Raw genomic sequence first — 23,907 nt, forward strand, 5'->3', positions numbered from 1 at the left:
CCTTTTGCAGGTTGCACTTTGAGTGGCAAAGTTCTAAATCGCCACATTTGTAATCCTATTAAGAAAAATATAGTTATTCGCAAACTGTAAAAATGCTACTGGCCAGTTTCCCAAGGCATAATGTTCACTTAGGCAAAGGTCATTGATAAGAACGATGGATATGCATCTAAGTTTTGATGCTATCAGGGGTTCTTTGTGTTTTTTTCTTTCGCAAACCTCAGGTCAGATCTGATTAGCTTGTTATTATCACATGATGTGGCTGAAAAAATATGAGACATGGTAAAAGCTCTGCTCTTTCCTTGTTCATTTGTGCTTGCTTTGTTATTAGCATTTGTTGTAGTTCTGGGCAGGACGCATTTGAAGATGCTTGCCCATTTTATGAAGATTAGCTTAGATAAAATTGAAAATATAATGCAAATAGCAACTTTCTCAGTTGAGCTCAGGGCTCCACAGCTAACCCCACGGACTGTGGAGTCTTGCCGTTGTTTTGGGTGCCAAGCAAGCCAAGTCACGTATGACTCAAGCTGTCTGCCACATGTACAGGGCGAGGATGCGAGTGTCAATCCACATGTTAACTGTCAGTGAAGCCTTGAAAGTTTCTCATATTTTCAAGTTTAAAATCTGAATAGAAATGCTAAAGTTTTCTCTCTGCACTCCATTAGGTTATTTTATGTACTCTCTAGGGTGTAAGAACCTTATTTAGAAATTAATGTTCTTGGTACCAAGTAGATGCCCTTTTGCTTGTTCATTTGTTGGTTCTTCTAGTCATTCAGAATTGCTGTTGCAGGTACTGTTGGAGATGATATTAGCAGAGGCTTGTAGGAAGGCAGGAGCATCAGTGGGGAATAGGACCATGTGATCTATGTATAGGACATAATGGAAGGACTGAGAAGGGAGCCTAACACACACCCAAAGGATAGAGAAGGCTTTGTGAAATAAAGGCTAATATGGAGCTCAAAACCACCATTTCACTCACAGAATCAAACTCATATTATAAATCATTTCATGTTATTGTCCATGCATCTCAAGTGGGCACGGCAGCATCAGGCTTGGAGATTCAGAGGGACTAACTTCCCGTACTCTAATCCTACTTCTGCACCCATAAACTGGGTGGCCTCAGGCAATTGAGTCTGTTTGCTTATCTGTTAAATGGGGATAATTACAGTATTTATCCAATAGAGTTGCTGGAAAGACTAAATGAGGTAGCACTGGACCTGAAACTTAGTAAGCATTTATAGCCATAAAAACATTTTCATTCAAGAAAATTTTACTAGAGGCAGATTATATGCTAATTTCATTTCACGTCTTAGGTAAAAAGAAACATGATACCTAGATGAGTGTCTTCAGCTTTCAAAGATGAGATTCTGGTCATCTTTGAGGAACATTTTAAAAACTACATGTATAACTTAATGGCTCCTATTATTTGGACAAATTCCAGAATGAAAATGAGAGGACTGAACAGCTCGTACCTCAGTCCAGCTCTATATAGTATTTGGACTGAGTTTCCTTGGGGAGAGTTTGTGCATGGAATCGTTGTTCAGCATTTTACACATCTGACTGTTTCCCAAAATCTTTTACGGCCATCTGAGAACAGGCTTCTGGCCAGTCATTCGGATGCCTGACAAGAGAAAGAGATTTATAACCAAATTCTGTAATTGGGACTTCCAGTCTTTCCCCAAGTAGAGAATTGGACTTACTCTATATTCTAAAAAGCCATGGTTGAAATATGAATTAGTTCTTAAGTGATTTTTGGCTTGCATACCATTTTTGCAAATACAAATTGTCATTACTCTGCTCATTTAATAAAAGAATAATTTGTAGCATAGGTATATACCTCAATCAGTGATTTTGTTGTTGGAAACAGAACAGTAAATCACACTGGCCGTGACGCTAACAGTGTGATAGATTTTCTGTTCTTGGGACACCAATGTCACTGTATCTCATAGCGAAGGATTATCTGCTGTAGGAGCATTCTCTTGACTACTTATAACATTTGCTGGGTGAAATAATTCTCCAAGTTAAGGCCTCTTCTAAACAGATGAGGTCAGCACCAACTGCATTTGCCAGAGAAGACATATGCATTTACTGCCAGCATCATAAACACAAAACTACAGTTTGCGAGGAAACCCTTTGATCAGCATTTAATTAATTCACTGAGTAATGTCTTGGGAGAAGAGGCATGTAAAGGAACAATTTTATAAGCATGCCATGAGATTGTGTTTTCTATTGTATGTTCCATAGAATATGAGGAAACTTCAAAACATTTTGTGAAAAAATGGAATTAAAAAGTAAAAAACACATATATACATAAGTTTTATTTCTCAAGATAAACTTTATCAAGTTCAAGACACTTTTGTAAGCAATGTTAACAGCCATTGAGTCAGTCTCTAAAGAACTGAGGGTCCTGGGAATTTAACCATGTTTATGCAGTCTTTTATATGTTATTAACTGGAGAAAAATTGGCGCTCTTTAAAGATTTTTTAAAATTGAGAAGCAAAAGGACGTCAGAAGGAGCCAAATTAGGCCTGTAAGGTGGATGCCTAATGATTTCCCATGGAAACTCTTGCAAAATTGCTCCTGTTTGATGAGAGGAATGAGCAGGAACATTGTCATGGTGGAGAAGGACTCTGGTGAAGCTTTCCCAGGCGATTTTCTGCTAAAGTTTTGGCTAACTTTCTCAAAACACTCTCATGATAAACAGATGTTATCATTCTTTGGCCCTCCAGAAAGTCAACAAACAAAATGCGTTGGGCATCCCACAAAACTATTGCAACCATTTGCCCTTGACCAGTCCACTTTCGCTTTGACTGGACCACTTCTGCTCTCAGTAGCCATTGCTTAAATTTGGCTTGATCTTTAGGATTGTGCTAGTAAAACTATGTTTCATCACCTGTTACAGTTCTTTGAAGAAATGCTTCAAGATCTTGATCCCACCTGTTTAAAATTTCCATTGAAAGCTCTGCTCTTGTCTGCAGCTGATCTGGGAGCAATGGTTTTGGCACCCATCTAGTAAAACGTTTGCTCAGTGTTAATTTTTCATCCAGGAGTGTGTAAGCTGAACCAGCAGAGATGTCTATGATATTGGCTAGTTGGTCCTCTTCAATGAGGGCATGAACAAGATGAATATTTTCCTCAAAAAATTATCTGGATGGTCTGCTGCTGCAGGCTTCCTCTTCAATATTGACTCGTCCCTTCTTTTTTTTTTTTTTTTTCCTTAAGACGCAGTCTTGTTCTGTTGCCCAGGCTGGAGTGCAGTGGCCCGATTTCGGCTCACCGCAACCTCTGCCTCCCGGGCTCAAGCAATTCTCCTGCCTCAGCCCACCAAGTAGCTGGGATTACAGGTACACATTATCATGCCTGGCTAATTTTTGTATTTTTAGTAGAGACGGGGTTGCACCATGTTGGCCAGGCTGGTCTCGAACTCCTGACCTCAAGTAATCCACCTGCCTTGGCCTCCCAAATGCTGGGATTATAAACATGAGCCACCGCACCTGGCCTTGTCCTTTCTTAAAATGAGTTATACATTTGTAAACTGCTGATTTCTTTGGACATTGTGCCTATAAACTTTTTGTAAAGCATCAGTGATTTCACCATTCTTCCACCCAAACTTCACCATAAGTTTGATGTTTCTTCTTGCTTCAATTTTAGCAGGATTCATGTTTCTCTGATAGGGCGTCTTTTCAAATTGATATCTTATCCTTCTTAGAGCCTCATCCTAGATCCTGTTCAGACATGCTACAACAAGTCAGTACAAGTTTATTTGGTGCCAAACAAAATGGAAATCCATGCATAGTTTTAAAATAATATGCATTTTTTCATGAACTTTTTGAAGATCCCTTGTATACTTAAACTGTTCCACATGGAAAAGGTTCCATGATCAAATGCAGTAAGGCAGCATCTCAAACATTTTGTTCTAAGGATTTCTTTTCACTCTTCAAAGTTGTTAAGGATCCCAAAGACCATCAGTTTATTTGGGTTATACCTACTAATATGTACTCTATTAGAAATTAAAACTCAGATATTGTAATGATATTAATTTGTTAAAAAACAAAAGTAATAAACATCTACATGTTAACATGTTTTTGTGAATAACTGTCTTCCAAAAAATATTTAGTAATAAGAGTTTTACATTTTTTTCAAATCTCCTTGGTGTCTGAATTAATAGAAGATAACTGGATTCTCATAGCTGATTCTCTATTCATTGTATTGTGATGGATTGTTTAATTGAGTATATGAAGAAAATTTGGCCTCACACTGCTACATAGTAGGAAAATGGAGAACTATATCCATAGCCTCTTTAGAAAATTGTGGATTTTTTATTTAATGCTACAACTCGACAAGTGGTAGTTTTTAGAAGGTTAGCTGTAATATGAAATCTGAAACTATATCAAAGTGTTTTTTGCACTTTATTATATTAAAATCCATTGATCTATCTAGCAATTTTTTTTTCTTTGAGACGGAGTTTCATCTGTTGCCCAGGCTGGTGTGCAATGGCGAAATCTTGACTCACTGTAACCTCCGCCTCTCGGGTTCAAGCGATTCTCCTGCCTCAGCCTCCCAAGTAGCTGGGATTACAGGCATGCGCCACCATCCCGGCTAATTTTGTATTTTTTGTAGACACGGGGTTTCACCATGTTGGTCAGGCTGGTCTCAAACTCCTGACCTCAGGTAACCCACCTGCCTCAGCCTCCCAAAGTGCTGGGGTTATAGGCATGAGCCACTGCACTCGGCCTGTCTAGCACTTTAATAAATCTTTTAAGCAGCTATGATTCTGTACCATCATGCATCAACAATTTGGAAAATCTTGATTCACTGAGTTATGCATACCACACTCTGAGAACTGCTCTCCTAGGGAAACACTGTATTTTCTATTTTCCTCTTGAGTTGTACGTTAGTGCATTAAAAGCTCTGAAAATTCCTGTAGCAAGACAAGTTGTTCAACCTTGTTTAGACTAATTTTCCCCAAATGTATGAGACCATATTTAGTAATGAGCGTTTTACATTTTTTTCAAATCTCCTTAATGTCTGCATTAATAGAAGATAACTGGATTCTCACAGCTGATACTCTGTTCATTCTATTGTGAGGGATCGTTTTAATTGAGTATATGAAGACCACAGGTTACATTTTCTCCTAACACCCATGAACTTCCCTCAGAATGTGTGAACACAGTGGTGTAAGGTCCTGGGTTAAAATGTAGTGTTGCCTTTGAGTCCATGGTAAGTAAACATGGTAAGTAAATGAACGTATCCACTCTGGAAACTGATGGTTGCATGAGTGATCCTGACTAGATCTTTACCTCATCACATCCCAAAGAAATCAAGAGTCTGCCCAGACTCAGACCTAGAAACATTCTCAAGTCTAAGAAAATCATCTCGGGGTTCTTCTTCTCTCCAGTTCTTCAGCCTTGTCTCTTCTACAAAATCTCTACTCAGAAGAAAATCTGATCTGCCCCTCATACTGATTGTCACTTTAGATCATTCATAAGAGTAATTGCATTTTCATTCTTTTCTTTATCCATGGAGGGAAAAGCTCTGCTTCCTTTAAAGGGACTTTCCAGCACTGAGGAGCAGGTAGCAGAAGTGTTGGGCTGGGGCTTCTGACATTACATGGTGCTGTTTTACATCGGTCAAAGGAAAGAGGGGATTTTGAGTGGGAAATGGTGGGGGTTCTTGAGATGGTAATGGCTGGAGAAGTGCAGGCTGGTGTGTGGTCGAGGGCAGTGGGCAGAGTGTGTGCCGGGCCCAGGGTAAGTCAGAGACAGTGTACATGGAAGTATTTTTGGTGTAAGCGCCTTTTTTTTTTTTTTTTTTTTGAGTCTCTCTCGCCCAGGCTGGAATGCAGTGGTACAATCTCGGCTCACTGCAACCTCTGCCTACCGGGTTCAAGAGATTCTCCTGCTTCAGTCTCCTGAGTAGCTGGGATTACAGGCGCCCGCCAACACTCCCAGCTAATTTTTGTATTTTTAGTGGAGATGGGGTTTCACTGTGTTGGCCAGGCTTGTCTCGAACTCCTGACCTCAAGTGATCCGCCCGCTTCCGCCTCCCAAAATTTTGGGATTACAGACATGAGACACTTGTGCCTGGCCACGCCAAATGTTTTTTAACTGGCATTTCTTATTGCACTCGAAATATGTCACGGCTCTTCAAGCACTGTTCCCGACTCTAATAAGATTGTGATCCTCTGGATTTGGTGTCCACTCTGAACACGGCGTGGGTGTTTAACAACTGTGACGGGACAGATGTCATTAATGTGAAAATGCTCGCAAGCTTCCCCTTTTCCACCCTGCTAAAAGAATCTGGTAATTGCTAGCCTGGTTCCTCCCTCTCCCAAAGGGGAAGTCTTATTTCTTGCTGGGAGAGAGGCTAAGTTTGAGGGGGAACAGTGCGACACAGGAGCATGGGGCCTGGGTGGAGCGGGGGAGAGTGAAACAGAGCAGCTGCGTGGGAAACAGACATGTAGAAATCGACTTCATTAAACGTCGCTGGAGAAGATGTATTTGGATTCCTTTTAGTGTCCTTTGACAAAACGGGTTTTCTTTTCTATGATTCTTGGCAATGAAGCTGCATTTCTTGAAGGTGACACATATCTGAAACTGAACCGTGTGGGCTCCCTTACCACTAATTTTAAGACTACTTGACTCTTTGTAGATTTGATTTTAAACCAATAAATGTTTCCTTTTGAAATTTCCTGTGAGGAACCAGTGTATTCTCTCATGAGGCCCTGTAAACACATCGCCTTTCTGAGTAACGGCATGGGACCTAGTGCCACCTCACCCAGCCTCTCTGGGCTGCATATTACCTCGCATATTAAACAAGAAGGCAGTCTGAAGCTGTTTTCTTGTGATTAGCAGGAGTCCATCCACCGTATAAAAGCCATTGTTGCCTTGGCTGAGTTTTATTACTTAAATGTAAAAAATTTTTGAAACTTTATTTTTGAGTGTCGCTTTGTATCAGTTTGTATTTTACCCATTACTAATTTGTTTTAATAATTCACCATCTGCTTGGAATTTTAAGTTAGCCACTTAATATATGCACCATTACTTCAGGATTTTCAATAGAGCCTGGCTTCAATTGCATCTCTTGCTTGGCTGTTATATTTGCCGGCTCATTACTTTCTTTCTTTGCTACAGTGAAGATCGAAGATTACAACACTGAGCTAGAGCATTTTGTTTCTGAGGGTGATTATTCTGAAGAACATAGTATTATTTTTCAAATATTCTCACCTCTTCCCCCTTCTACATTTGGTCATAATTTCTAAATTTCAAACATTTGTCTCTTTTGCTACACAGGTAATGATTCTGAGGGGGTCTTGTTAGGTATGTTTTGGAGGACTTCTTACCTATATTAAATTTCCACTGGGCACCTTTAATCCCATCCTGATTTATTATGTAAAGTTTCATTTGGGGTCCCATGCAGCAGCTATGACTCAGTGCAGTGTATCCATGTCAGCTAATCAGCACTTGACCGTCTGTCACACTAGACAGAAGTTGGTTGCTGGGTGCAAGGGCTGGCAGGAATTCTTTTTCATCTATAAAAAGAATGTCCGGGACTGCATGAACTCCGAAGTATTTGTTGGAAGGTTTGGGTTCTTAACACCGGATTGATTACCTAATTTATTTTTGACTTTGAAAAATGAGTCTGTGGGCTCCAGAAGCATCCACCTTGTGATAGATGCTTAATTTTTTAAAGTCTTTTTATTGTTTTACATATATGACTTTATATAGCTTCGCATTTTTTACCAAAGGCTTTGAGTTTGATAATTATTTTTTAAAATAAATCCATCCCTAAGAATAGACTTTACAAGTATCTTGCACCTAAAGTTGACTTGCATCTTAGGGAGATTTATTTATAGCTTAGACCTTTACTGTCCTGTACAGTAATCAGTAGTCATTTGCAACTACTGAGCACTTGAAATGTGACCAATCTGAAATGAGATATGGTGTAAGTATAAAAAACACAGTGGATTTTAAAGACTTCATTTGAAAAAATATGTAAAAATCTCAATAGTTTTTTATAATGATTACATGTTGAAATAATATTTTGGGTATATTGGGTTAAATAAATTACAGGACTAAAATTAATTTTACTTATTTCATTTTTACCTTTTAAAAATATGCCTACTAACAGAAAGATAAACTTTGCGTGTTCTCAGTTATTTATGGGAGCTAAAAATTAAAACAATTGAACTCATGGAGATAGGGAGTAGAATGATGGTTACCAGAGACTGGGAAGGGTAGTCAGGGCTGGGGAGTGAGGGGAGATGGTTAATGGTACAAAAAAAAATAGTTAGAAGAATAAATAAGATTTAGTATTTGATACAATGGGGTGACTATAGTCAATAATAATTAATTGTACATTTTAAAACAAAAGAGTGTGATTGGATTGTTTGTAACACAAAAGATAGATGCTTGAGGTGATGGCTACCCCATTTATCCTGATGTTGTTGTTACACATTGTATGCCTGTATCAAAATATTTCATGTACCACACAAATATATATACCTACTATGCAAAAATAAAAAATATTTTAAATATAATTTTTTTTAAAAAATGTGCCTAATAGATAATTTTAAACTACGTATGTAGCTTGCATTCTCTCTCTTCCCATTAGCCATGGACTAGACTAGCTTCCTAAAAAGTATTTCTGGAAATAATAGGAATATTCATCACAGAGTGGCCATAGGTTCTCCCCCACCTCCCTTTTTTTTTTTTTTTTGGCTGCCTTTCATTTGTTAATGACAGAATTTTGCTCAGAGTTCTTCCATAAAGGTCACTTAAGTCTAGAAATATATTGCAGTGGATCAGAGCCATGTGGGCCACCATTTTAGGATATACTGAAATAGCTAAATCTCTTGTTTCTCGCTTTTCTCTCTTTTGAATACTTTTCCTCCCTTTAGAGGCTCAGGCATCCACCCTGCTCATTGTGGTCTGTCAGCTTCAACCCACAACCACAGAAGGTGCAGTGCAGGGCTGGGCTGGCACTGGGAAGACTTCAGAAGACACTGGATTGGGGTTGAGATTTGGGGGAGGAGCCTGATGTAGGATTTCAGGGAAAGAGGTGGACTTGAGTGTGGTTGCTGACGTGCATCTGAAGAGTGATTTGGTGGCTGCCCATCATGCAGGGACCCTTTCCTGGCCGCTTTCATTCTGACCATGCATTGGAAGTTGTGATTTCTTAAGATCAGGTAATGTAGGTATTTGAAATTTTGCAGGTTTGGTGTTCATTCATTTATTGGAATACTACCAAGGTGTTGCTCATGTGTCTTGCTGGGTGCTGGGGTACAAAGTTCTTGATTGTGCCCTCAAGAACTATAATGGTGTTTTATGTGCCAAATATAAGTTCTGAATGCCATATTTTCAGGAGTTAGCAAACATCTGTAAGTCAGGAAGAAAAAATTTGGGAGAATAGGAGGAGGGCTAGTGTAATAAATGCCTGCAGCTGTTTGAAAAGCTTCATGTACAAAAAGCAAGAGCAAAACCATCCATGAATTGCTCCAGAGGGCAGAACTAGGAACAGTAGAAATTTGTAGAGAGATTTTTGGCTCTTCCTGAGTATAATAGCCATCTAATAATTACATAGGTTATACTGAACAGTGGACATGGATGGATCTTGTCTCAGGATCTTCACAAGTCATTCTCTATTTCCACACTTCCCAGTCTAAGGAACATCCTACCTGACAATGCTCCCCTCTCTGTTTCAGACAACTAAAGTCGCCCTAAATTCATTTCATGTAGAAGGGAAGTTGTTCCCTGTAATATCTAGCTGTTCATCGTTGATGTATCTTCTGAAAGGACTCAGGGTAAATGTAATTTATTTTCCGTGGGACATTCAAGTAGGTTTTAAAGGCCTACTGGCAGTTTCCCAGGCCAATGGATTGGGTGAGGATTGAATGTATGCTGTAAGTAGAAAATATAGCATGTGCCATGCCATAGCAGGATGGGGATGATGAGATGCCCACTGTAGCTGGGCCTGCTGGGTTAGAGTTTTACAACTTGCATGGTCACAGATGCGATAGGAAGGAAGGGCTAAGGCCAGATTTTACAGGGCTTTGTATGCCTTGCTGAAGGAGTTGGACAGTCCCCTGAGAAAGAAAGTTGCTGCTGTGGTCTGAATGTGTCTTCTCCAATATGTCTGTGTTGAAACTTAATGACCAATGTTATAGTATTAAGAGGTAGGGTCTTTAAGAGATGATTAGGTCATGTGGGCTCCTCTCTCGTGAACGCTATTATGACCCTATAAAAGAGGCTTCATGAAACATATTAAGTCCCCCTTCCTTCTTCTACTATGTGAGGATGCAGCAACAAAGCTCCATCTTGGGAGGAGAGACTCAACTCTACCAGACACCAATCCTACCTGAGCCTTGATATTGGACTTTCCAGCCTCCAGAACTGTGAGAAATAAATTTCTGTGCTTTATAAATTACCCAGTCTCAGGTATTTTGTTATGGCAGCACAAACAGACTAAGACAGTTGCTATTAAAAGCACTGATCAGGGAAGTGAAATGGTTGAATTTATTTGGAGAATTTGGAGTGAAGGATGGAATAGAGGGATGAGAGACAGATGAGGGAAACCAGTTAGGAGGCTAGCACAGTAGTTGATATGAAAACTCAAGAAGCATCTTACCCATAGCGTAATTAGGAAGTAGCTTGTTCTTGCTGAGTCCATGCTGATGTCTTCTGATCACTTTCCCCTCAATACCCAACAGAGTTTTAATAGTCTGTTGGTCTCCAGTGGAAGAGAAAGTCAGACAGATCCTAATTCTCTGTCCTATTGATGCTTATATGCTTGGTTCCTAAGGAATGGTATGAAAAATAACATAGAAGTGAAATTCCTAATCTGATTCTGCTCAGCCTTCGAAAAAATATATTCAGGGCTGGGCACAGTGGCTCATGCCTGTAATCCCAGCACTTCGGGAGGCTTAGGTGAGTGGATCACCTGAGGTCGGGAGTTCAAGACAAGTCTGACCAACATGGAGAAACCCCATCTCTACTAAAAATACAAAAATTAGGCAGGTGTGGTGGCATATGCCTGTAATCCCAGCTACTCAGGAGGCTGAGGCAAAATAATCACTTGAACCCAGGAGGCAGAGGTTGCAGTGAGCTGAGATCACACCATTGCACTCCAGCCTAGGCAACAAGAGTGAAACTCCATCTCAAAAGAAAAAAAAATATGTATATATTCAGATGTCTCCCATATCACCCTCCGATGACCCCACATCCCATTCCAGCTCCCTCCAGTTACTGGCCCAATTTGTTTGTTTGTTTGTTTGTTTTTCCTTCAAGAGTTATAGTGGGCTACCTTCACCTGCACTCCCTTGCCTTTTCTTTGGTTTACCAGCTGGGCTTCTGACCTCATCATTCCACTAAAATTGCTCTTATAATCTCACGAGGCACCTAGAGCTTGTGAGATATAGTGGTCCCTTCTTTGAACTTTTCTTACTCAACTTCTCAGTAGCTTTTGTCGTTGGCAAGAGAATGTTTCTTCTATCTTGAAACACTCTCTTTTGGCTTTTGGAGAACCACACCTGCCTGTTTTTCCTTCAACTTTCTAGTAGTCTCTACCCAGTCTCCTTTGCTTCTACCTCTTCTTCTCAATTCTGATTTTTATGTCCCCTGAAAACTTGGTCTCCTACATTTGTCTTCTGGACAACCTTCCAGATGAACTCATCCAGTCTTACAGTGTTAACTACCACCTAATTGATGGTAACTCTCAATTGTTAATCTATTACTTCAAACTCTTCAAAGAGCTCCACACTTGTCTATTCAACTGCCATTGTGACTTTTCTAGTTGGCTGTTAACTACACATCTCAAACTCAACATGGCTAAAGTAGAACCCTTGATTCCACTCCCTGCAATCTGTTTCTTTCCCAGTCTTCTATAGCTCTAAGTGGTGATGACTGTTGCTGCGGCCAAAACCTAAGAGTCGTCTTCGATTTCTCTTTTTCCATTATCCCTCATCCAAATTATTCAACCCATTGCAAATACACCACTTCGTTTGCTCCATTACTGAGCCCAAGCCCAAGGCGCCATTGTATCTCATCTGGACTACTGCAGTGCCTCCAAACTCTTCCCTCTGTTTCTGTTCCTGCTTATTCTTTCCACCAGACATCAAAAGACATCTTTTAAAACCCTATCAAATCATGCCATTCCCCTGCTCAAAACCTCTCTAGTAGCTTCCCCAGTACTTAGACTAAAGTCCTGTATCTTTGCTGGGGCTATCATGTAGACTTCATCTCCCACACCCTTCCCATTTCTCTCTGGACTCCAGCCACCCTGGTGTTTATATTGCTCAAACATGACAACCTCATTCTTCACATGGGATCTTTGCATCCGCTGTTGCCTCTGCCTGGAAGCATGGCTGCTTCCTTAGGTCACTATGGACTCAGCTCAAACCTTGCCCTCTGGCCACCCACTCAAAAGTAGCCCGACAATAAGCAATATCACTTCATCCAGTTTTAATGCCTTCATATTACTCATCATTATCTGAAATTATCTTGCTCAGATATTATCATTATCCAAATTATCTTGTTCAGAATCATATGCTTCCATGTTAACCACCTACTTACCTGCCTACGCTCTAAGAGAGCAAAGCTCTTGACTGTCTTTTTCACTGCTAGTCCCTGGCACCTGGAACAGTGCCTGGCACATAGTAGATACTTCATGAATGAATGAGTGAATGAATGAGTGAATGAATGTTACCTTTTTGTATTAATTCTTGAGGATGTACTCTTCCTTCCTATTTTTTTTAACCCGATATCATCTAGAAGCTCCTGTATTAGTCAGCATTCTCCAGGGAGACAGAACCAGTAGAATACACATCACAAAGTACTGGCTCACATGATTATGGAGGCTGAGAAATATTATGATCTGCCATTTGCAAGCTGGAGACCAGGTAAGCCAGTGGTATAGTTCAAAGGCCTGAGAGCTGGAGAGCTGAAGGCATAGATTCCAGTTCAGTCTGAATGCCTGAGAGCTGGGAGAACCAAGGGAAGGGGAAGATCAGTGTCCCAGCTCAAGCAGTCAGGTAGAGAGCAAATTTAACCTTGCTCTGTCTTTTTCTTCTATTCTAGACCCCAAGGTATTGAAGTATACATATTAACACTGGGGAGGGCTATTGCTTTACTCAGCCTGCCAATGCTAATCTCTTCTGGAAACACCTTCACAGACACACCCCAGAAATAATGTTTAACCAGATATCTGGACATCCCATGGCTTAGTCAAGTTGACACATAAAATTAAGCATCATCACGTCCCCTGTGCACCCATATTAATTTATTTCCTCATTTTTCCTTTCCTCCTTCATCAGGACAGACTCCTGTTGTTCAGCCAGGATTTTGTTCTTAGAAGCCACCCCTCTCTCCCCATCCCTCCTGAGCTTCTTTCCCTTAGAGTTTTGTTCATGGGGTAATGGTCATCATCTCTCAGCTCTTTGAAATCTGCACCATTCTCTTCTTTGGTTTTTATCAATGCAAAATTTTCTTGGCATTTATTGGTGACAGTTGTGGAAGAGATGTCATGAAGGCTGAGCAGCCTTTACTGTTGAGAAAACCCTGGTGTGTAGATTAAGTCCTTTTAGATGCAACTGGAGCCCACTTTCTTTGCGTCCATCTTTTTATTCTGAAATGCTTTTTCTGATTATACAAGGGTTTATGTTAAATGTAAGAAATACATTCATACAAAAGAATTAGAGGTAAAAGTTTCCCCTGACTCCCATCTCCTAGAGGGAAACCAACATTAAGAGACTGGTGTATATCTTTATACATTTTACTGTCTTATTTATAGAAACAAATGTTTCTGTATGAAATCATTTTTTAGATCCTTTTCTACCATTTCTTTTATAACTCAGCACTCTTGTTCTCTCTCTGTATATGTGTGTGTGTGTATATATATGTATATATACATATATATATACATACACTTTAAACATCTTTTTATGGTGATAGAGGTGCATTGTTTTTAGCAATTTCATAGTTGGCCCCTGTATGAAGCAGGGGGAAAGGAAGGGCTAGTTTCATGACTGAAGCAGAGCTGCTGTTTGGGCAAGAACATCATCTTTATTTAGCTTTGATAAACCATCTTGGTTGTGAAAAGACAGCACAGCCAGGATGGGCTGAAAGTGACTCGGGGATGTCTAATCTGCTTAGCATAAGAAACCAACAAGATTCTGGAGAAACTCAGGACTCAAGAGTATGCAAATCAGGAGCCAAAGTGAAATTCCTATTTTTGATGGTGAGCAGGGGGAATGACTAGTCTTTTAACAACGGGAGGGCTGATGTTTAGGTTTTAGTTAGCTGCTACTGTTTTGTTTTGTTTAGTTTTCTTGAGACAGTCTCACTCTGTTGCCCAGGCTGGAGTGCAGTGGCGTGATCTCGGCACACTGCAACCCCCACTTCCCAGGGTCAAGAGATTCTCCAGCCTCAGCCTCTTGAGTAGCTGGGATTAGAGAGAGGCACATGCTACCACACCCAGCTAATTTTTGTATTTTTGGTAGACATGGGATTTCACCATGTTGGCCAGGCTGGTCTTGAACTTCTGAACTCAAGTGATTCGCCTGCCTCAGCCTCCCAAAGTGCTGGGATTACAGGCGTGAGGCACCACGCCTGGCCTGCTGCTATGTTTTGTATGTTGCCGCAGAGTGTCTGAGTATCTCACTCCGTCCTCTGTGGCCTCCCTTTGCTCATTTCCCCAAATACCTATTACAGTTTACCACATAGAAGAAGTTGTGTGGGCCAGGCATGGTGGCTCAAGCCTCTAATCCCAGCACTTTGGGAGGCCAAGGCAGGCGGATCACATAAGGTCGGGAGTTCAAGACCAGCCTGGCCAACATGGTGAAACCCCGTCTCTACTAAAAAATACAAAAATTAGCTGGGCGTGGTGGCAGGCGTCTGTAATCCCAGCTACTCGGGAGGCTGAGGCACAAGAATTGCTTGAACCCGGGAAGTAGAGGTTGCAGTGAGCCAAGACTGCATCATTGCACTCCAGCCTAGGCGACAGAGCTAGACTCCATCTCGAAATAAATAAACAAATAAAAGAAGTTGTGTAAGCACTATTTGTGAACAACAAAGAAAGGCTCTATGCGGTGTGTCTGTCCACAGTAGATGGGGAAGGAGGAGCCATGGGAGGCCGCACAGGGCAGAGAGCCAGGATTCACTGGGGCAGGGAACTGGACGAACTGTGGACTCCCAAGAACCCCTAGAGAGTTTGGGATGGATGCCGGGCTTCTCTTTCCCCATGAGAAGGGATTTTGATCCAATATTTAAAATCTTCCCAATGACAGAATAACCCTTGCTGCTATCTGGACTATATACTTTTGTACCATAATTTAGCTAGTTCCTGTTCATGATCATTTAGATTTTCCCAATTTCCCCCCTTATTATACTTTTCTCAGCAATAAAAGTATTGCATCTGCTTCCAAACAGATATAGTCAGTTTATACACACTAATAGATACAGTGCTCGCCACCTCAAAAAAAATAGACGAAGCTATTTTGAAGATGATCCCCTGAGGAGCCGGCATGACTTAGAGCCCATAGTTGCCCTGTGCTACTTCCATGATGTTGAATTTCAAAGCAGAGATTACATTTCAATTATAATAGCATGCTCTAGAGGGATTCACAGCTTAAAAAAACAACTGGAGGCAAATTGTACATGCAGGTGAATAAATGTCTTATCCATGTGATTTCCATTCTCAAAGCTTGATTTCTAACACTTGGATTCCTAAAATCTGTTCTTGCTTTTTTCTTTCCACCATATTATGAGTTATCTCAGACTGCTCATGATCAATGAAGTGACTACCACTGACTTTTACAATGACAAAAAGAAAAAAAAAAGCCTGTTTCATATTAGAAAGTTGTACATAGCCTTTGTGCTTCATGAAGAAAATAAAATTATGCTAAATACGATTTTAGATTTTTCTTTTTTGGCCTTTATGTATGTTTTAAACAGTGAACAAACAAATGTGATCACGGTGTGTTTTGGCATTTTCCTTTTTTTTTTTTTGTTTTGAGATGGAGTCTTGCTCTGTCTCCCAGGCTGGGGTGCTGTGGCACAATCTCAGCTCACTGCGACCTCTGCCTCCCAGGTTCAAGCGATTCTCCTGTCTCAGCCTCCTGAGTAGCTGGGATTACAGATGTGCACCACCACGCCTGGCTAATTTTTCTATTTTTAGTAGAGACGGGGTTTCACCATGTTTGCCAGGCTGGTCTCAAACTCCTGACCTCAGGAGGCCCACCTGCCTTGGCTTCCCAAAGTGCTGGGATTACAGGCATGAGCCACCATGCCTGGCCTGGCATTTCCCTTGTAAGCCTAGCCATACAATTTTTAATCAGTCTCTAAAACCAGATGTACAAGTGTACAGTTCTCCTGTCAACTATAAATGATGTATTATGTGTATTCTGTACAACACATACTAATTTTAATTTCCTACTACATTTCTAGTATGTATAACATTATGAAAATGTTAATTAGCATAATTCAACATAATTGCTGAGGACTGTTGAATAAATTTCCTTCTAAGGTTTTAGATGATGTTCTACTCCTTATAATATAATACCAACAACACGGAGAAAAGTTGTGCAAGAAAATGATTCTTATCTGGAGGCTTGAAGACTTACGCCCCCATCTTTAAAAAAAAAAAAACTGGAAATGTACAGTTTGAAAATGAAAGGTTCAGGAGAAGAAATAACCCAAAGAATTTTAAAGTTATAGATTTTATTTTATTTTGGGATGAAGTCTCACTGTGTCCCCCAGGCTGAAGTGCAGTGGTGCGATCTTGGCTCACTGCAACCTCAACTTCCTGGGTTCAAGTGATTCCTCTGCCTCAGCCTCCCGAGTACCTGAAAAGGCATGTGCCACCATGCCTAGCTGATTTTCTTTTCTTTTTTTTTTTTTTTTGTTTATTTTTAATATAGACGAGGGTTTCACTGTGTTGGGTAGGCTGTTCTTAAACTCCTGACCTCAAGTGATCTGCCTGCCTGGGCCTCCCAAAGTGCTGGGATTACAGACATAAGCCACTGTGCCTGGCTAAGGTTATATATTTTAATTTGATCAGACAGTTTCTATGCAGTTAACTACTGGGAAAACACAACTACTCCTATTTAAGACTCATATATGATCACTGGTTAAAAAAAGAGAAATACATATTTCTCAAAATAAGTAATGTAAATGCAGAATCTGCTGTATCATCTGTTTCATAGTTTAGATATATGAGCTTCCTCCTCTTTTGACACTACCAGTGCTAAGTGATCACATTAAATAATCTGTGCTGATAGTTAAAAGTAAAATTATTTTCATCACAGGCAGAATATTCTTATTTAGCTTCTCCACAGCTGGCGAGAATTGGTTTAGTTCAGTAAACATTAACTGTCTGTGGCCGGGCGCGGTGGCTCATGCCTGTAATCCCAGCACTTTGGGAGGCCGAGGGGGACGGATCATGAGGTCAGGAGATCAAGACCATCCTGGCTAACACGGTGAAACTCCGTCTCTACTAAAAATACAAAAAATTAGCTGGGCATGGTGGCGGGCGCCTGTAGTCCCAGCTACTTGGGAGGCTGAGTGAGGCAGGAGAATGGCGTGAACCGGAGAGGTGGAGCTTGCAGTGAGCCGAGATAGCGCCACTGCACTCCCGCCTGTGCCAAAGAGTGAGACTCCGTCTCAAAACAACAACAACAACAACAACAACAAACATTAACTATCTGTGTGCTAGGCAGTGTGCTAGGCTTAGTGGGTACAAAAACCCAACAAAAAGCCCGTGTCCTTGAAGCACTTAGAGTCCGGTGGGCCATGGGGTTGGGGGGTGTAGTTTGAAGGACAGTCATAGACAAGTGCTTCAATGTAATCTCGTAAGAGGTAATAAGGTAGAGTTCTGTGCAGGCCACTAGGTGAGCTCTCTTCCACCTGGGGTTCTGCAAAACCACCTTGGAGCCAAATCTTTAAGGAGGAATAAGAACCGGGTAAAGAGACAAAACAGAGAGCCAGTGTGAGCTGGGGAGTGCAGAAAAGAGGAGGGAGAATGAATGAGTAGGCATCTGTCCTTTGCGACTGCCTGAGATAGGAAATAGGAAGTAAAAGGACTTGGAGGCAAGGGGCCGATGACTTCCACTGCAGATTTCTGGGGTATTGGAGCCGTTTGAGGGATGTTCAATGGGCTGAAGTTCAGCGGAGTGGGCAGGGCTGGAGCCACGCAGGTGGAACATACACATGGGAGTCAAAACGATGAGAGGGGTTAATATCCCCGGAGCAAGGAACACTGGGGAATGTGAGTGTTTTAAGAAGTGGGTAAGGGAAGGGAGTCCACAAAGGAACATGAAGGTAGGAGGAGACCTATGGGACTGCATTGTCCCAAAACAGTAGGGAGTTTTAAGAATGGAGACAAAGGGGCCGGGCGCGGTGGCTCACGCCTGTAATCCCAGCACTTTGGGAGGCCGAGGCGGGCCGATCACGAGGCCAGGAGATTGAGACCATCCTGGCTAACACGGTGAAACCCCGTCTCTACTAAAAATACAAAAAAATTAGCCGGGCGTGGTGGCGGGTGCCTGTAGTCCCAGCTACTCAGGAGGCTGAGGCGGGAGAATGGCGTGAACCCGGGAAGCGAAGGTCATAGTGAGCCGAGATCTCGCCACTGCACTCCAGCCAGGGCGACAGAGTGAGACTCCGTCTCAAAAAAAAAAAAAAGAACGGAGACAAACGACAACAGTGTCAAGAGCAGTAATGAACTTTGTAAAGGTAATGGCTGATGAACATCCCACAGATCTGGCAGTGTGGGTGGTCACTGATGACCTTTGGCAGTGGAGTAATAGGGCATAGACGCCAGATTGCAGAGAGGAGTGGATGGTGTCAAGGACATGGAGAGGCCGTCTGTGACTTCCAACCCAACCCAGGAAAAAAAAAAAATAAAACATAAACATATATGTTTTATATGTGTATTATACACATAATACATATATATGCAAAGTACATATATATAATTTTTTTTTTTTTTTTGAGATGGAGTCTCCCTCTGTGGCCAAGCTGGAGTGCAGTGGCGTGATCTCGGCTCACTGCAACCTCTGCCTCCCAGGTTCAAGCAATTCTCCTACCTCAGCCTCCTGAGTAGCTGGGATTGCAGACACACGCCACCATGCCCAGCTGATTTTTGTATTTTTTTTTTTAGTTGAGATGGGGTTTCACCATGTTGACCAGAATGGTCTCGATCTCTTGACCTCATGATCCGCCTGCCTCAGCCTTCCAAGGTGCTGAGATTACAGGCGTGAGCCACTGCATCCAGCCCATATATATAATTTTTATTTCACCTGTCCTGTTTTTTGGGGACTACAGAGCCATGAATTATAAGTGGCACAATCATAGCTCACTACAGCCTCGAACTTCCAGGCTCAGGTGATTTTCCAGGCTCAGGCAATCTTCTCGCCTCAGCCTCCCAAGTAGTTAAGACTACAGGCGTGCACACCACACCCAGCTAATTTAAAAAAAAAATTGTAGAGACAGCTTCTCGCTATGTTGCCTAGGCTGCATATGAACTCCTGGCCTCAAGCTATCCTCCCACCTTTTCCTCTTTAAGTGCTGGGATTACAGGTGTGAGCCACCACACCCAGCCTCTTTTCCTGTTTTTATCTCTACTCTTAAATAGGATACCCTTTCACTTTTTTTTCCTCCTTTTTACCTCCCCTGCCTGCTGACATTAAAAATAATAACCACAACTAATTTGCATGGTTCTTTGTAATTTATAAAATACTTTCACATATCACTTTATTTAATATGCTCACCCATCTTTTGTTTTGGTATCATAACTAATTTACAGTTGTTTAGCATGGAGGCCCAGACATACAGATTCCTATGTGCCTTGTAATTCAACCCGTACTATTGAGGAAACTGAGGCTCAGGCTTATGTCCTATTTCATCACTGTTTAGAGGGGTTCTGGCTTTAGAAGCTAACCTCCTGATTTTCATTGTGTAACTCTAATTACAAGGTGGAGACATTGGGGAGGCTCAGGCAACCCTGTTAGAACTCAGTACAGAGGAACTCTGGCCCATAGGCAACCAAGAGCCTGTGCCTTTAAGCCGTCCTGACTCATGTGCTAGTTACTGGTAGGCAGTAAGCCAGACCACAGACCCTCCACCCTCATCTGTACTTTTCTGAGACTCCCTCGCTTTGTTCCCACTCATGACCTCTGCTTATTCTCAGTTCTTTTTCTGTTTCTATCTAGCTTCCTACACTTTGAATTTTGTCTCCTGCTACAGAACATTCCTCCTTTTTCTCCAATCGGCATCCATTCTACTGAATCTATCAACAGCACCTCTATATAGTCCACTGGAGATGGCCCATGGCTAATTAGCCTATTCTGCTGCCCTGGCCTCAATGATTGGTTTGGGGGTGGTTTTGTGATCCAAACTAGGCAAATCAGAGTCAATCCTGGAAAAAGAATCTCTCATAGGGAACCCTATGGCTGCTGCCTGTGTGAACGAAGACAATAAGGAGGTGCCACAGCTAATGGATGGGGTAGCAAAGTTCTCTTTTTTTTTAAATTATACTTTAAGTTCTTGGATACATGTGCAGAACATGCAGGTTTGTTACATAAGTATACACGTACTATGGTGGTTTGCTGCACCCATCAACCCATCATCTACATTAGGTATTTCTCCTAATGCTATCCCTCCCCTAGCCCCCTACCCCTCGACAGGCCCTGGTGTGTGATGTTCCCCTCCCTGTGTCCCTGTGTTCTCACTGTTCAGCTCCCACTTATGAGTGAGAACATGCAGTGTTCGTTTTCTGTTCCTGTGTTAGTTTGCTGAGCATGATGGTTTCCAGCTTCATCCATGTCCCTGCAAAGGACATGAACTCATCCTTTTTTATGGCTGCATAGTACTCCATGGTGTATATGTGCCACATTTTCTTTATCCACTCTATTATTGGTGGGCATTTGGGTTGGTTCCAAGTCTTTGCTATTGTGAATAGTGCTGCAATAAACATACGTGTGCATGTGTCTTTATAGTAGAATGATTTATAATCCTTTGGATATATACCCAGTAATGGGATTGCTGTGTCAAGCAAGGTTCTTTAATATCCTCTGCACGCTGGGATCCAACTTATTGGAGCTGGAACTCTCCCTGCACTTTTCAAATGCACAAGCCAATGAAGTCCCCATGTATGTTTAATCCCATTGAGGTGAGTGGCAGTTGTAACCACAAAAGCCTTAACTATTATTCTCCTCCTGCACCCCCACCCCCCCACTTTTTCTTTTTTTTTTTTTTTTTTTGAGACAGAGTATCACTCTGTCACCCAGGCTGGAGTGCAGTGGCACCATCTCAGCTCACTACAACTTCTGCCCCCCAGGTTCAAGTGATTCTCCTGCCTCAGCCTCCCGAGTAACTGGGACTACAGGTGTGCACCACTACACCCAGCTAATTTTTGTATTTTTAGTAGAGATGGGGTTTCACCATGTTGGCCAGGCTGGTCTTGAATTCCTGACATCAGTTGATCCACTCACCTAGGCCTCCGAAAGTGCTGGGATTACAGGCATGAGCCAATGCACCCGGCATAGTCACCTCTTTTTAGCCTCATTTGGCTCCTGTGTCTTGCTGGGACTCACTGTGATTGATCTTTGCAATCTCTAGAATTTGCTTCAGACCTCATCCTCTTACTCTCGGCTTCCTCAGGTACCCTACACCTTGCTGGCTCCTGCCCCAGCTCCTGAGACTCAAGCCCTGGGCTCTAACTGGTGTCACTGCCATATACCAGCCTTCTCCTCCCCCATACCACCCCTGCCATGCTCCCTCCCCAAACAATCTCGTGGGATATTTTCTCATCACTGTGCTATGAGTCAGTTCAAGTTTATGGGTTGCCTATACTTTGTTTGTATGAACTGATTATTTCTATTATTAATAATGACAGAAGAAATATCTACCATTAACCCAATACTTTTTGTTGCAGTAAAATATGCATAACATCAATCCGTCATTTTAACCATTTTTAGATGTGCACTTCAGTGGCATCGGTATATTCACTGTGTTATGCAACCTTCACACTACCCATTTCCAGAACTTTTTCATTATCCCACCAGAAACTCTGTAGCCATTAGAAATAACTCCTCACTGCTCCCTGCTCCCAGACCCTGGAAACCTCTTTTATTTCTGTCTCTATGAATTTGCCTATTCTAGGCACTTTATATATGGGGAATCCCATATTTATCCTTCTGTGTCTGGTGTATTTCACTTAACATAATATTTTCAGGGCTCATCTATGTTTTAGCAGTATCAGAATTGTATTCCTTTTTAAGGCTGAGTATTATTCCCTTGCGTGTATAGGCCACATTTTGTTTATCCATGTATCTGTCGATGGACATGTAGGTTGTTTTTACCCTTTGGCTACTGTGAATAATGCTGCTATGAACATGGGTGTACAAATATCTGTTTGAGTCCCTGCTTTCAATTCTTTTGGGTACATACCAAGAAGTGGAATTCCTGGGTCAACCAAGCATGTGCTATGTATTTTATGTGCATTATTTTATTTACTATTTACAACAACTCTATGTGGTATTATTATTCCTACTTTAAAGCTGAGGAAACTGAGATTCAGAGAAATTAACATGCCAAGGACACATCCTGTGCTATGCTCTTGCTGCTGCTACTCATAAAGTCATCTCTCCAAGCCGTGAAGGAATACACGTGCAGCATACACTGTCTGCCAGGCCCTGGGCTCCATGCCGAGGCACACAGTCACATGTCATACCTAGTGTTCTCTCCCGTGAATGCGGAGAAAGTGCGATCACCCTGTAGCATGCTGCATGGATGGTGCAGGGCCAGGTCTACCTTTCACACGTGGTGTCTTGTCTTTGCCATTTACACCGCTGGGTTTTATTCTTGCCAAGCCAGTGACCAATTTTACCAGCCTCTTTCATTTCCTAACCTGAACCGACGCTGTCTGTAGGTGGAAGGAACAAAGAAACAAGTGAAGAAAAAAATATATATATTACTTCTGATTATAAAAATGATATGACTGGTCGTGGTGGCTCACGCCTGTAATCCCAGCACTTTGGGAGGCCAAGGCGGGGGGATCATGAGGTCAAGAAATCGAGACCATCCTGGCCAACATGGTGAAACCCTGTCTCTACTAAAAATACAAAAATTAGCTGGGCATGGTGAGGCATGCCTGTAGTCCCAGCTACTTAGGAGCGGAGGTTGCCGTGAGCTGAGATCGCGCCACTGCATTCCAGCCTGGTGATAGAGCGAGACACCATCTCAGAAAAAAAAAAAAAAAAGAAAGATACATAATCATTGCAGACAATTTGGAAAAAAGTAGTAACACATTAGCAAAGAAAACAGAAACCACCCTATAATCATGCCATTTGAGATAACTGTTCTAAAAAAAAGTTTAAAATAAATTAATAAAATATATGTTATCATCGATTAGAAAAGATCAAAGTAGTTTTGTATCAATTTACTCAATAAAACAAAAGAGAGGAATTGGCCCTAAACATTTCCCCATCTACCTTTGACAGATTTAAATTATTCAATTCAGCTACTGCAGATTTATGTCTTTCTGTTTGAAGGACATTTATCCTACAGAACTTGCCAGATGGTGCCCTGCGATGGCTCTATGATTATCCATCATCATTAGAAGAAAATACTCCGTAATCTGTGTGCATTAACTTTAACTATTTGGAAGGAACATGTGTACTTTGGGAGAAAGCTACCACATGGAGAAAGTATACAGGAAGACCTTTCTAGTGGTAAACATTGTTATCTGAACTCAAATGCCAGAGGCAGAGATGACACTGGATTTACACCAGGATAAGGATTCCCCCCCTTTGTGCCTCCATAGGGTACTTTCTGCCTCCCGTCACTTTAGGTCAGGTTGCTGTGGCTGCTCAATGCCTTAGAGTTGCTCTATAAGGCTGCTCAAGCCATATGGCAC

The 23,907-nt window shown here is 41.7% G+C and overlaps 1 protein-coding gene across 15 annotated transcripts in view; it reads left to right on the forward strand.

Moving 5' to 3' along the window:
* The window catches only part of TBC1D1 (TBC1 domain family member 1), a 248,917-nt gene that overhangs the window by 12,760 nt on the left and 212,250 nt on the right, over positions 1–23,907 (forward strand). The gene's annotated exons all lie outside the window — the stretch shown is intronic.

This window comes from Pongo pygmaeus, chromosome 3 (genome assembly GCF_028885625.2).
Source record: "Pongo pygmaeus isolate AG05252 chromosome 3, NHGRI_mPonPyg2-v2.0_pri, whole genome shotgun sequence".
Taxonomy (NCBI): domain Eukaryota; kingdom Metazoa; phylum Chordata; class Mammalia; order Primates; family Hominidae; genus Pongo; species Pongo pygmaeus.